Below are 15,191 nucleotides of genomic sequence, written 5' to 3'. Positions count from 1 at the left end.
TAGTGTGAATAAGGATTATAACTAGGAGCCTTTGTATAAAAAGGGGTAAACAAAAACCGTAACTCGAAAGCGCAACACTCCGATCGATAACGTAACGAACAAAGGATAAGCTAACGCGAGATTATATATATACAAAAGAGTGTCAAAAACGGAAATATCAAGACTCAAAATCCGGTTGCGAAGATAACCGGTCCGAGCATAGCAATATATACATATAATAAAATAAGGAAAACCCCAAGGAAAACCCAAAGGGACACAAATACAGAGAACCTATTCTCCAAAATCTCCTATAAGAGGAGTCATCACAGTTTGTATTATTTAATGGAGATAAAAGTATCTAAACAATATATATAAACCAAAACAGAGTCCCCAGAACAAAGGATCTTCGCTAATCCAGAAGTCTCCAGCATGCCTCAACGAGAAACCTCATGTCCTGCATCTGAAAACCACAAAATCCGCATGGGTGAGAACCAGAGGTCCCTAGCATGGTAACAACTTCCACATATATAATACATAATAATAGAGGAAAGCCGAAGGCAATCCTAGAACTTCCTTCAGATAAAATCAAAGCTTATAAACAGGCTAAACCGTAAGTGGCAACTGACTAAAGATCCTTCAGTCTAACTAATACTTCACTTTCCAATTTCTTCAGACCTCCCAACCACCAGCAGGAGTATAATATAGCAAACACAGTTATATCAGACAAGAGATTTACAAATAGGAACAGATAAGGCATTTAGACAATTAGCAAGTAATATGCAGTCAAATAGGCAATCTCAAACAATTCATATAGTATGCATATGATGAATGCCTATCCCTAGTGGCTGATGATATCATCTGTCGGTTATAGAGCCAACCTGACAAGTCCTGGTAGCTAACCATTGGACTGTCCCTCTGTCGCGCATCCCCAACTCGAGTTATACTCATCATAAACTTGATCATAATCATGATCCATATCCATCACCCTTACTGGTGAATATTTACGGGGGCGAGCTCATCCGGGACTTTCACAATGCCTGGCCACCCTTACGACATAGGGTCAAAAGAGCTTCGAGTCTCAACCTGGAGCACGTGGTGGCTAGCCACTGCTTCCTCCCAGGGAAACCTTCATCTCCGATAGTGAAAGTGCAAACATTCACAATTCATTCAACAACATATATGCATTTATACTTAGCCATAATCATGGCTCCGCCGTAACACGACAATAATCCAGCCATCCGGCTCACGGTTAAATCCATAACCAGCCAATTCATTAACAATTACGGCTCTTCAGCCCATGGCTTAACAAGCACTTCTACCGCCATCCTCCGTATCTCACATAATCATCTTTGATCCTCATTGATCATTCATCTTTCCCTTGCTTCACTCACAAGTTACCACATTCACTAGCTCCTTTTCTCATTGCTAGGCATATCATAATGATTTAAGACATAAGTAGTGAGATCGGAGGCTTAGAAGTATGAAATTTGGCTTTTAAAACTCAAAAATCAACTTTGGGATGAAAACAGGGCCACGCGTATGCGCACTCCACGCGCACGCATGGATGGCCACAAAACTCATCGGCGCGCAAGCGTCATACGCGCGAACGCGCGGGTTGAAAAATATCCAAACGACGCGCACGCGTCAGCGACGCGTACGCGCAGGTACATTTGTGCCCCAGGCACAAAACTGGCACAACTCTCAGGAAAATGACTGGGCATTTGGTGCAGCGCATCGACGCGCCCGCGCACACCACGCGCACGCGTGGATGGTGCTTTCTTGAAGAACGGCGCGTACGCGCCAAGTGCGCCTACGCGCGGAGGGTCATTCTGCTAAAAATTTTCTAAGTTAAAAGCTGCAGAATTCACAGATTTGACCCCCAATCTGCTAAAAATTCCCATCAAAGTGTGCCTAAAAATCATGTTTTCATACAAAATCACAAAGTGCCATTTTCAAAACAAGCCATTTTCAACTCTTTTCAAAATCAATCAAAACATGCCAATTTCAACCCTTTTTGAAATCAATCAAAATATACCAAAATCAACATCAAGCCTTCCTCAACTCACACATTGACCCTTTACCCAAAATTCCCAAAATCACCATCCAACCATTTTAACACTTCTCAATCAAATGGCTAAAGGACAAACACAATATCATGTCATATATCCTTCCTTATCCCAATTTCCAATAATATCATTTCCAATCAACCATCATTATACATAATCAACATCATACTCACCATCAACATGGTACCACCCACCAATTCAACCTCAATCATTCATCAAGCATATATCACGACATGCATTTCTCATATATCACACAATCAAGGCATCAATATTCATAATCACATATATGATCACATCATATAGCTCAACCATTCAACAACATCAACAATTCAATGCATATCTTAGGGCCTCTAGCCTAAGTTTTTCCTACCACATTACATATTAGATACGAGAAACCGAGACCATACCTTAGCCGATTTCCCAAGCTCAACCGGAGCACTTTCAAACCACTTGTTCACAAGCTCTCAAGGTCCCAACACCTCCAAGAACAGATTTTTATCACATAAAACTCTCTCCCAAGCTTTCCAAAATCACCAATCAAGCTCTAATATTCACATATACACAACCTAAGCCACAATTATCATACCAAAACACAAGAGCTCAATACCCAAAACCACAAGTTCAACATTCTCACTAGGGTTTGAGATATCTTACCTTACCCAAGATTCAAGGAGACAAGATTAACCTTTTCATTCAAGAGAGTTGGGTCCTATAACATCAAAGAGCCCAAAATCTTAACATTTTTGCTCATGAAACTCGAAATCAAAGCTGGAAATTCGAAGAGCAAAATGTGGCTCACCTAAAGATTGATTGTATGAGTTTTGTAGAGCTCTCCGCGGTGAACGCGTGGCCACAAACGGTGCGGCGATCGGAGCTCTAGATCAAAAGTTATGGTGGTTTGAAGATCAAGTGAGAGAAAGAACTTGAGAGAGTGTTCTTCCCTTCCTCTCCACCATTTCAGCGTGTGTTTGTGTGTTGTGAGGAGAGAGAGTGCTGAAAACTAGGATTTTGGTTTAGTTTAGTTGGGCCATGGGCCCACTTTGGATCCGGTTGGCCCGGTTTGGCCCATTCGGTCCAATTTTGGTCCGATTCCTATAAAATTGGTACCGAAATTCTCGTCTCAAACTCCTCTATCACATTTAGCCATAAAAATAATATTTTTGGCTTTCTAGAATAAATTCTCATTTATGGGTTAATTAGCCGTTAATTAACCAGGTCTTACATATACAATTGTCAATAAAGATCTTTTTAATGGCCGCTAAAAATTATAACTTTTTGTAGCAATTATACAATTGTCAATAAAAAAATTTTTAATGGCCCCTAAAGTTATAATTTTTTGTGACCATTTTCTCAAAATTTTATATGGCTACTAAAAGTAATTCTAAGATTATAATATTATTCACTTTTAGTTGCTATTGTTATTGCCGCTAAAATCTTAACACATTTTTTAATTATATTATACTCATTTTATTAAGACTAACAATATATCTTTTTTTCTAAAATCTCAAATTATCTTTTCAGACTTAGCATTTACATTAAACATAATTATACATATCATTATTTTACTATTTTACAACGATAATAAAATCTATTACAAAACTTCAGATAAGAACAACCATAGAAAAGCATGTTGTTTTCACTCTTCAAGCTTTCTGTAACACCCTACCACACACAGCTTTACAATTAAATCGTAAATCAAAGGTGGCGAGGTATTATAATACCTAAAAGAAAGATACATATATAATATTTGAAGAATAAAAATATCACTAGGAGCCTATGAAAATTTTTTTTAAACAATTGACAGCCGTTAATCACACTCGAATCATGTTAATGCAAGTAAACATCGTATACAGAAGAAAAACGGTTTACATATATAGGTACGTAAGTTCTGAAATAAGATATTTAATAATTATTAGTCTCGACCCGTGAAAAAAAAGCTGGCTAGAATATTACACCAGAATGTTCCTGTTTTTCCAAATAAAAACTTCTAATAGGAATATACAAAAAAGATTTCAAAAGTGGAGAAAACTCTAAATAAATAAAAATGAACTTCAAAAGAATCTCCTTCATTTCGCCAAACAGAATCCCACACACTCAGCGAGGTGCGTCACGCCCTGTATTTGAAAAACAGAAAAACCACGATGGGTGAGAATCCGAAGGTTCCTAGTAGAGTAATAGTTCCAAATAAAGACTATATAAAGAAATATGAACCCACTAGGCAATCCTAATTCTCCAACTTCACAGAAGTTCAAGTCCAGGATTTTAGCTAATCCCAACTGGGTCAATTTGCTAAAGTCTCAGCGTTATCAATTACCTCAAACCTCAATCATTTCCAATATAATCTCATCTTTACTCCCAATATCCAATTACTCCGTTCAGTATTCAGTTCGGTAATTTCAATCACAAAAAATAATCAATACGGAGTTAATTGCTAATTTTAACATACTCTGAACTACCAACGATCTCATTCATTCACATAGTCATAATCACCATTAATTTCAAGTCTCAAGTCTCAATTGTAAAATCATACACAAAAAATAAGTACAAAACAAATACAACTAAAGAGCAATTACAACAAATAGTTCATTTAACAGTTAACAGAAATTCAATTGGACAAACCAAAATAGTTATGCACACTCAAACAATAGCAAACAAATGCACATGATATATGCTTGTCCTATTGGCTGTGAGCTCACTTGTCGGTTAAACTGCTAGACTCGACACATCCGATAGTTAACTCGGACATGATCTCTCGGTTGTGCATCTTCAGAAGGAATATAAACGAAGGAGAGTGTCTTTTCCCCTTCTCTTGGAGGAATTATGAAGGAGTGTGTCTTCCACATACTGAAAGAATGTGCGTTTTCACCTTGCAACCAGAGAGAAATGTGCTATCAGGGATATAGTGCCCGCCACACTTTTGGGATATAGTTCCCGCCACACTCTTGAGATATGGTGTCCGGCACACTCTTGGGATATAGTGTCCGCCACACTTTTCAATCATAATCACAATCAAAATTGAAACCACCATTTTCACCACAGTTGGAAATTGAATCGAAGGGAATCCTCAACCTTCTATCCAATCCCCGATGCAACAAGAGAGGGAATCCTCAACCTTAAACTTTTTCTCCGCAATAAGAGAGGGAATCCTTCATCCTCAACTTACCTATTTGTGAGTGAGACAAGGCCAGCGTTCTCGCCGTGGACATGACAAAACCAACATCCCCACATCACACCACAACAATGAACAAGCGGAATGGAACCACCGTCCTTGCCCGGTCTAGGTGCCAAATCAATACACAAACGGGATGAAATCCACGACCTTGCCATGCATGCAGGACAAACCTCCAACCTTGCCAATTCAGTTTTTCAGACCACATTCAATCAAAATCATTGACTTAAATCAATTTCATAAACGACGCCACCATCCTCACTTTAGACGGGACGAACCACCATCCCCAAAATATTTTTATCTGGTTAACCAAGTGTTAATCTGGGAATTAATTCAATTTAATTTATTCCCATAGACTTTTCAAAGCTTAAAAATTGGTTATTGGATATCATATGAAAATTACAAAGGTGCCGGAAAAGGTAAATAGGTCGTGTACACATGCATACTTTTGTGCGCACACACATATCAGCAAGTTTCTTAGAGTGCTACGTACGCAGCACCATGTACGTGAGCACAAGTTAATTTTTTTCTTCTTGTGCACACGCACCCATCAAAAAGTTTTTTGGTGTGCTGTAAAATTTGTAATTTTCTATTTTCGAGACTGATTTTCAAACGTTCATAACTTTTGCTACAAAATTCATTTTTCTTTCATTTTTTTAACGATTTTAAAGCTCTCAAGAGTGTGTGTTTTCACCTTACAACCAGAGAAAAATGTGCTATCAGGGATATAGTTCCTGCCACACTTTTGGGATATAGTGCCCGCCACACTCTTGAGATATGGTGTCCGACACACTCTTGGGATATAGTTTCTGCCACACTTTTCAATCATAATCACAATCAAAATTGAAACCACCATTTTCACCACAGTTGGAAATTGAATCGAAGGGAATCCTCAACCTTCTATCCAATCCCCGATGCAACAAGAGAGGGAATCCTCAACCTTAAACTTTTTCTCCGCAATAAGAGAGGGAATCCTTCATCCTCAACTTACCTATTTGTGAGTGAGACAAGGCCAGCGTTCTCGCCGTGGACATGACAAAACCAACATCCCCACATCACACCACAACAATGAACAAGCGGAATGGAACCACCGTCCTTGCCCGGTCTAGGTGCCAAATCAATACACAAACGGGACAAAATCCACGACCTTGCCATGCATGCAGGACAAACCTCCAACCTTGCCAATTCAGTTTTTCAGACCACATTCAATCAAAATTATTGACTTAAATCAATTTCATAAAAATTGATTCAATTCTCGTTATTAATTTATCAATTTTATTATCTCATGAGCCGAACGACGCCACCATCCTCACTTTAGACGGGACGAACCACCATCCCCAAAATATTTTCATCTAGTTAACCAAGTGTTAATCTGGGAATTAATTCAATTTAATTTATTCCCATAGACTTTTCAAAGCTTAAAAATTGGTTATTGGATATCATATGAAAATTACAAAGGTGCCGGAAAAGGTAAATAGGTCGTGTACACATGCATACTTTTGTGCGCACACACATATCAGCAAGTTTCTTAGAGTGCTACGTACGCAGCACCATGTACGTGAGCACAAGTTAATTTTTTTCTTCTTGTGCACACGCACCCATCAAAAAGTTTTTTGGTGTGCTGTAAAATTTGTAATTTTCTATTTTCGAGACTGATTTTCAAACGTTCATAACTTTTGCTACAAAATTCATTTTTCTTTCATTTTTTAACGGTTTTAAAGCTCTCATCACCCTTTTTAATTTAAAATAAGTTTCGCTCAATTTCATACTCCGAGTGCTAAGTTATGGCCCATTGAAGTTGGCCAAAATCTCACTTATACCCAAAATTCTGCATAAATTAAACCCTAATTTTCTCAAATCCTTCCCTTTGAAATCAACACCACAACCTCTTTTCATTTTAACTGCCATATCAATCAAATCCTTCCTATCATTTGCATTTCTCAACTTACCCAAACACTCAATTCTTTACCAAACATAATTTTCATTACCAAAAATCATATCATTTCTCATATGCATCAAATCAACAAATTCCCATCAATAACTCAATCTTACGTCATTTTTAATCCCCCTATTCATACAATTACGGCCTCCGACCCAAAATACACCACAACATAACTCAACCTTTTTTTGTTTTCTCATATGAAATACTTGATAGACTTAAGCCTGCACAGTTAATTATAACATCGGTACGCATTTTTCGCAATTATTTATCTTTTCGCACTTCAATTAATTTTCTAAGTTAAATTATCATCGTAAATTCCCAAATTATAAATTTTAAATTTCTTAGCCCTTTTAGCTCATTTTAATATATTAATTAATTATTTGTTATTTATCCAAATTTTATATCCTACCCACCTTAAAAGAAATTTTGCCTTCAAAATTTAGTCTCCTGTAACAGTAATCCTTTAATCCTTCCACTCCGGCTTGTAAAACCCGGTAAATTAATAAATAATTAACTAATAAATTGATTATGATGTAAAGAAATTAGAAAATTAAATTTTATAATTTAGTAATGTATTAGAATAGGAATTAAAACATTAATTTTAAAGATTTTGGCCCAAAGTTAGGCCAACGGACTAACCCAGGTGAACCGGGCTCAAATGGGCCCAAGCTCATAGACTCAACGCATGTAATAAGCTCCAAATCAGCCACTCCCCCTTTAATTCATGTGATTCATGCTGCAAGGAAGAAGACGATATGAAGAACCCTAACCCACTTTCCATTCCAATCCTTTATCTCCCATAACTTTCAATCCAGAGCTCTGATTGACAAGTCGTTTGCAACCACACGTTTGTCTTGAAATCCTCTTCAATTATATCTAAACAAAGTGATAAGAAACTTTGTAATTCATGCTCAGTTCTTCCCTCCCTATATTTTCGAGTTTTGGGAATGGTTATTGAGAAAAATTTGTGATTTTAATGATTTAAGTATAATCTAGTGTTGGATAATTTTTAGGTTACATCCTAATTTCATTTGGATAAGGTAAGAAATCAATACCTCTTTGAGGTGCTTCATAAAAGAACCGTGACCAATTAACCGTTTAATTATTTTAAATTAATTGCCCAAAATAGGATCCAAAAATTTAAAATTTAAATACGATTTTTGGACTCAGTAAATTTTTTAAGTTGGAAAATATAATTTTCTTCAGAAAATTGCATAAAAATGCGTACCAGTAAATTAACCGATAGTACCAGCTTAAATCTGTCCAGTATTGTGTTGAGAATAATAAAAATTGTAGAAAAACTTAGGAAAATAATTAAAGTTGAAAACTGGGCGCTAATTTAAAAGGTTTGGCCCAAAGTTGGGCCAAACAGGCCAAAAATGCTAACGGATTGGATCGGACCCAAGTTGGGCCCAAGCCCAACATATATAACACTTATTAATGAACCCTTTCAGCCACAAACACCCACACATAAGGGTTTGGGCAGCTGCATGAGTTGAGAGGAGAAAGGGGGGAAGTTACTATTCACTCCTCTCTTTCGGTGGCCATATCTTGAGCTATGGTACTCCAATTCGTGTGCCGTCAGCGGCTGCACGAAGCTCTTGTCAAGTCTGTTAGTTCTATCTAACTTGTGTAGGTAATATTTTGACATTTTCTCTCCTCTTCTCTGCCCTAAGAAGTTCAAAAATTTAGGTTTTGGTTTTGAGTGAATTTTTGTGTTTTGATTGATTAGGTGGTATTTAAGGTTAGGCTATTGGTGGTTTGTGCCCCAAACACAACCGTGAAAGGTAAAGAAACTCTTTGCCTTGTAATGTTACCAACTTGTAGGTTCTTATGCTGTCGTATGCCACGTGCTTTAAAATGCACCCTTCTTCCAGCTGCCTGATGATTGCTAAGACGCCTTGGTGGAAATCCTTGGTGACTCACCTTGGCCACAATCACTTTCTTAATACATTCTTCCACTAACTTGCTCTTGTTGACTAATTCGGCAAAATTACGTATCTCCAGCGGAACTATTGAACTCATCAGATCATCACGAAGGCCTCCTTCAAACTTCAAGCACTTCCATTCTTCAAAGTCAGCAGGATTCCCTTGACATATCTTAGAGAAACGACACAAGTCATCGAAATTACGAGCATACTCAGCAACAGTCATATCCTCTTGCCTCAGCTGCATAAGCTCTACTTTCTTAGCATCACACACTGCTATCGGGAAATATTTCTTGTAGAATTCATCTTTAAAAATATCCCAAGGAATGTCACCTTCATTACGTTGTAGCAGTCACTGTATCCCCTGCCACTAGTACTCAGCTTCTCCCTCGAGCATTAAGTAGCAAACTCCACGTGTTGTCCTTCCGGAATATGCTGCGCTCTCAGTGATCGTTCAATACCTCGAAACCAGTTATCAGCGTCAGTCGCAACTAGTGTACCCTTGAACTTAGGCGGATTAACCTTCAGAAAGGTCGCAAGTGTCATAGGTCTTTTAAGATGCCCTAAGTTATTCTCATCATTCCCATTATCTTCTCCGTATTCATTCTCATTCCCATTTCTCACTCCAAGACGTTCAACAGCCCTAGCCGCTGCTGCCGCAGCTTCACGCACTACTTCAGCCATGTTGTTCATGGTAGCCATAAACGTTTTCTGTTTCCTCTCGTAGTTAACATTAGGAATTCCTTCTCGTACGCCTCGTCTCCGTGAACCCATTGTAGTCCTATTCACACCAAACAATCATTGTTAAGGTGATCAGTCTTAACACTTCAAGTCAAGTGTAAACATTCCCAAAATGAAAACACAGAAACAATCATGCAACATATATCACTGGGATATCCTATACGCATGAGACACACAACAGAGTATGAAATGAAGCATAATCAGTCCACTCCCCAGGCTCTACTGGGAATGAACTGCTCTGATACCAAATTGTAACGACCCAATTCTCAATATGTCTAGATCATACTGGAAACTGAGCGCTACCAATTTGTCTTCCTAATTATTATCTATTATTTATCATATGAGCCTGATTCGTTGTTAAAAGCGTAGTTAATTTGCGAGGTAAATTTTTTTTTAAAACGTTTGGATTAATAGACGGAATCATTCATAATCAACTCACAACTGATAACAGATGAAACAGTTATAAGCAACCACACATAAATACATCACAAGTAGCTAGCAACATTCAGTGATCCAGCCTTTATTAGAGTATAGACCTTTAGTTAGAACACCCCTAGATATAGCTAGATAATAACTATATACATATACATATATACAACATCCCAGGTCCTGACCTGTTCAAGAGGTCCCTAAGCTGGCACCTAGGTTAGCCTAGATTCTATACTCACCTAGTCCCTCTAAACTACTAAAATGAGGGAAAGTACATTCTAGGTCTTCAAAACTCAAGTCAAGTGGAACGTCATCAAAAGGTAGAACATCATCTGCTACTCCTCTGCAGGATCAGACATTGCCATAGGACGTCTCTCTGGTACCTCATCAAGTAACCACATAACATAAGTCTCGTACACAGGGTTTAGCTTAAAGTTCACGTACAAGCGGGATGCAGACATTGGCTGGTCTCACAGTATATACATATAAACAGAGAACGAGATTCACCCAAGACTCAGAAGACTATCTAGAGCGGAATCCTCTTTGCAGAACCATCATCAACAAACTACGGTAAGGTACTCTCACTTCCATCTGAAGGGGGAAAGGAGAGAGAAGGGGTAAGAACTGGGGAGTTCTTAGTAGGGTCGGGGTTATTAGTTACGTTCATTAATTCTATGTTGTTTAGCAGACTATTAGCAGAATACAAAGAAGCAGTAAATAGAAAACACAGATAAGTAAAGAAGATAGAGAAAACATATAGCAGAACACAAATAGAAGAATACAAGAAAATAACACAAACACAAATAATAGAATACACACAAAGAAAACATACATTCATACAACAAACATAATGGAGGAAATGCACAACCAAGTATGATGCATGTCTAGCCTTAATGCAGGTAATGAGCTCATCTGTCGGTTTCTACCCGCTCCCGACGTAACCCAAAGCAGCTGAAACGGGTATGGTTTTCCAGTCAGCATAGGTACAGTTCTCACTAACTGACGTATGCGTCATATCCTCTGTAAGCAAACTCTGCCTTACAGGTGGCGGCAGTCTAGCGGTGTATGAAATCATGTCCTCTGTAAGCAACACTTGTGTTACAGGTCCGGCATTCTAGCCGTGTATGAATTAATATCTTCTGCAAGTGATCCCAGGTTATCAATTGCAGGTAAAGCTCTCAATAGCTGTGTAGCACTGGAAAATGTTCCGTGGTCGTACCACTATCTATCTAACTGCCTTCACGTAGCAGATCATCACATAATCATTCTCATTACCATCATTCATTATCATTCTCATTATTCATCATCACTTTCACATTCTTATGCAATACCTCTTTTCACTTTGTCTTTTTACTCTGCTTTGATTAATCTTTTCTCTATATCTCTTTACTTTTCTCTGGTTACTCTGTTCTCTGTGTTTTCTTTACTCTGCTCTGATTTCTCTGCTTAACATATGTATTTAAAGCTTATGTAAATTTCGGTATGAATAGTTAGCTTGTCCCAAGTATAGGTTCATTAAGTCTATACTGAAACAGTTTAACTTTTCATATATATTACCTAACCCTAGTCGCAACTCAAGGATTAACTATGTTGCCTTAGTTCGTTCACTAGTCTCTGTCTATTTTTTTGTCGTTAAAACTTTACAGACTTTTCTTTTTTTTTTTTTATCTTTTCTTCAACTTTTTATCTTTCTTTTATCTTTGTCTCACTAATATGTTCTTACCACTCCCTAAGTGTTTTATGAAGGTAATTATGAGATTCTGCGCTTAAAGTTGTCTTTCTAAAGCTTTTACAGAAAACTGCCTTTTCGCATTATTTTATTATTTTAACATTAAATTTTCGAAAATTACCTTGCCTTTACCTTTTAACCTTTAAAATTAACTTTTTTACTCTGGTAACTTTTAATATTTCTACTTTAACCACCCTAACTTTCAGAAATTACCAAATAACCCCTTAAACACCAAAATTTTTACTTCCTTGCCCTTTTAAGGATCTAAAGCCTGTTCTTCATTGTTCTTCATCACACTCAGTGTTCTTCATATTCTTCATAAATTCTTCAGATTCTTTCTCCATTTTTACCCGTTTTTCAGTCTTTTCAGCAATCGATTTTTACTATAATTCATAATAAATTACCAGCCACTAAAATCCCATCTTTTCCACATAATTTCAACACAAATTGAACCTCAATTTAAGCCTAGAGTTTTGTTTTTCTAGTAGCTCCAAGAACATGAACTCAAAGCTTGAATTTCATCAAATTTCATCAAAATTTCACCAAATTTTCACCAAGAATCAATCATATATGCAACCAATTTTTAGCACAGCCAAATCATACAACATTCACACAACTCAAAAACAAATATTCAAGATTAATTTCGTGACACCCTACCTTGATTTGCTGCTCCAAATCCGGTTACTCTTTGAAGTGTTCTTAAAGCACTTTTTCCTCCTAAAACACATCAAGAACAACTTTAAAACTCTAAACCATCAACTAAACGAACTTCAGCAGCATCTTAGGAAGGTTATCCTTACCTTAAACGTGCAGGAAATCAAGGATCTTTGGCCCACAAGTCAAGCTAAGCAAGAGATATAAGGAAGAACATCAAGAAAATAATTGTTTAAGCATGTTTCCTTGAAAACCGAATTGAAGAGGGAGGGAGACAGCCATCTCACCTTATTTCCAGCCTTGATAAGTCACATGGTTATGTAGAGGAAGAAGAGAGGATCATTTTGGTGAAATCGGAGTTTTGATTTGAGTTTTAGTTCAGAAGAAATCAAGCTCTGAAGATTAAGTGTTCATGAAAGTTTCTCTCTTTTCTCTCTTGTTATTTTCGGCCAAAATGATGAAATGAGACAGCCTTGGAGGTCTTGGGGGTGTAAGGTGAGTTGTGATTGGTTGGCTTGGAGGTGGGTTAAAATAATATTAAAATATCTCAGGTGTATAACTACTAAAACTAGATGTATCGGAACACTCGTAAAAACATCTCTAAAAATTATTTTCTGAGCTACTGGCATAAATGACACTAGTAACATATTTATTATGAGAATAGAACATGTATGATGAGGCCTTAGCATTGCTAAATTCATCAGAGAGTGCTGGTGCTAAGCTGCACCAGTAAACCGTAAACCCGGTTAAACCGATTTTCTGTTTTTAACAAAAACAGACCAGGTAACCTTATAATATCATTCAAGAATTTTATAATACTAATATAATTATGATATTATACTATTATCTCTCTCCTCTCATGAATCGAGTCCGGTTCGTTAAACAGAGACTATTTACGAAAATCAGAATCAAAACTGCTAACTGATACGGTTCAAAAACTAGGTTCTTCGTGACTGCATTATCGAGCTTGCCTCAGAAAAGGTTCTAGCTTAAGGATGACATAATGATAATGAGGGTTGAGATGCTTGATGATATAACAGAGATGTTCCCTTTACTGATCTTCCGGAGGATTCCGTGCCTTCAGAAAAGATCTCGCGTACTCGAAAACTGGGTTGTTACATTCTACCCTCCTAAAAGAAAATTGTCCTCAAAATTTGAGTTACCTGAGAATAAATGCGGGTAATTAGATTTCATCTTATCTTCCAATTCCCAAGTGTGCTCTTCTTCTCCTCTTGGTTCCCATGCTACTTTGACTAAGCGAACAGTCTTGCCTCTTTGCTGCTTATCACTTCTTCCTACGATCTGAACTGGTGATGCTTGATATGTCAAATCATTTCATAACTGTGCTATTTCTGGTTGTAAAACGTGACTCTCATCGGGAACATATTTCTTATGTTGTCGTATGCCACGTGCTTTAAAATGCACCCTTCTTCCAGCTGCCTGATGATTGCTAAGACGCCTTGGTGGAAATCCTTGGTGACTCACCTTGGCCACAATCACTTTCTTAATACATTCTTCCACTAACTTGCTCTTGTTAACTAATTCGGCAAAATTACGTATCTCCAGTGGAACTATTGAACTCATCAGATCATCACGAAGGCCTCCTTCAAAGTTCAAGCACTTCCATTCTTCAAAGTCAGCAGGATTCCCTTGACAGATCTTATAGAAACGACACAAGTCATCGAAATTACGAGCATACTCAGCAACAGTCATATCCCCTTGCCTCAGCTGCATAAGCTCTATTTCCTTAGCATCACGCACTGCTCTTGGGAAATATTTCTTGTAGAATTCATCTTTAAAAATATCCCAAGGAATGTCACCTTCATTACGTTGTAGTAGTCCCTGTATCCCCTGCCACCAGTACTCAACTTCTCCCTCAAGCATATGTGTAGCAAACTCCACGTGTTGTCCTTCCGGAACATGTTGCGCTCTCAGTGATCGTTCAATACCTCGAAACCAGTTATCAGCGTCAGTCGCAACGAATGTACCTTTGAACTTAGGCGGATTAACCTTCAGAAAGGTCGCAAGGGTCATAGGTCTTTTAAGATGCCCTAAGTTATTCTCATCATTCCCATTATCTTCTCCGTATTCATTCTCATTCCCATTTCTCACTCCAAGACATTCAACAGCCCTAGCCGCTGCTGCCGCAGCTTCACGCACTACTTCAGCCATGTTGTTCATGGTAGCCATAAACATTTTCTGTTCCCTCTCATAGTTAACATTAGGAATTCCTTCTCGTACGCCTCATCTCCGTGAACCCATTGTATTCCTGTTCACACCAAACAATCATTGTTAAGGTGATCAGTCTTAACACTTCAAGTCAAGTGTGAACATTTCCAAAATGAAAACACAGAAACAATCATGCAACATATATCACTGGGATATCCTATACGCATGAGACACACAACAGAGTATGCAATGAAGCATAATCAGTCCACTCCTCAGGCTCTACTGGGAACGAACTGCTCTGATACCAAATTGTAACGACCCAATTTTCAATATGTCTAGATCATACTGGAAACTGAGCGCTACCAATTTGTCTTCCTAATTACTA

This window comes from Arachis ipaensis, chromosome B07, assembly GCF_000816755.2.
Source record: "Arachis ipaensis cultivar K30076 chromosome B07, Araip1.1, whole genome shotgun sequence".
Classification (NCBI taxonomy): Eukaryota; Viridiplantae; Streptophyta; class Magnoliopsida; order Fabales; family Fabaceae; genus Arachis; species Arachis ipaensis.
The sequence above is the reverse complement of the archived record's forward strand: the minus strand, read 5'-3'. Positions refer to the sequence as shown.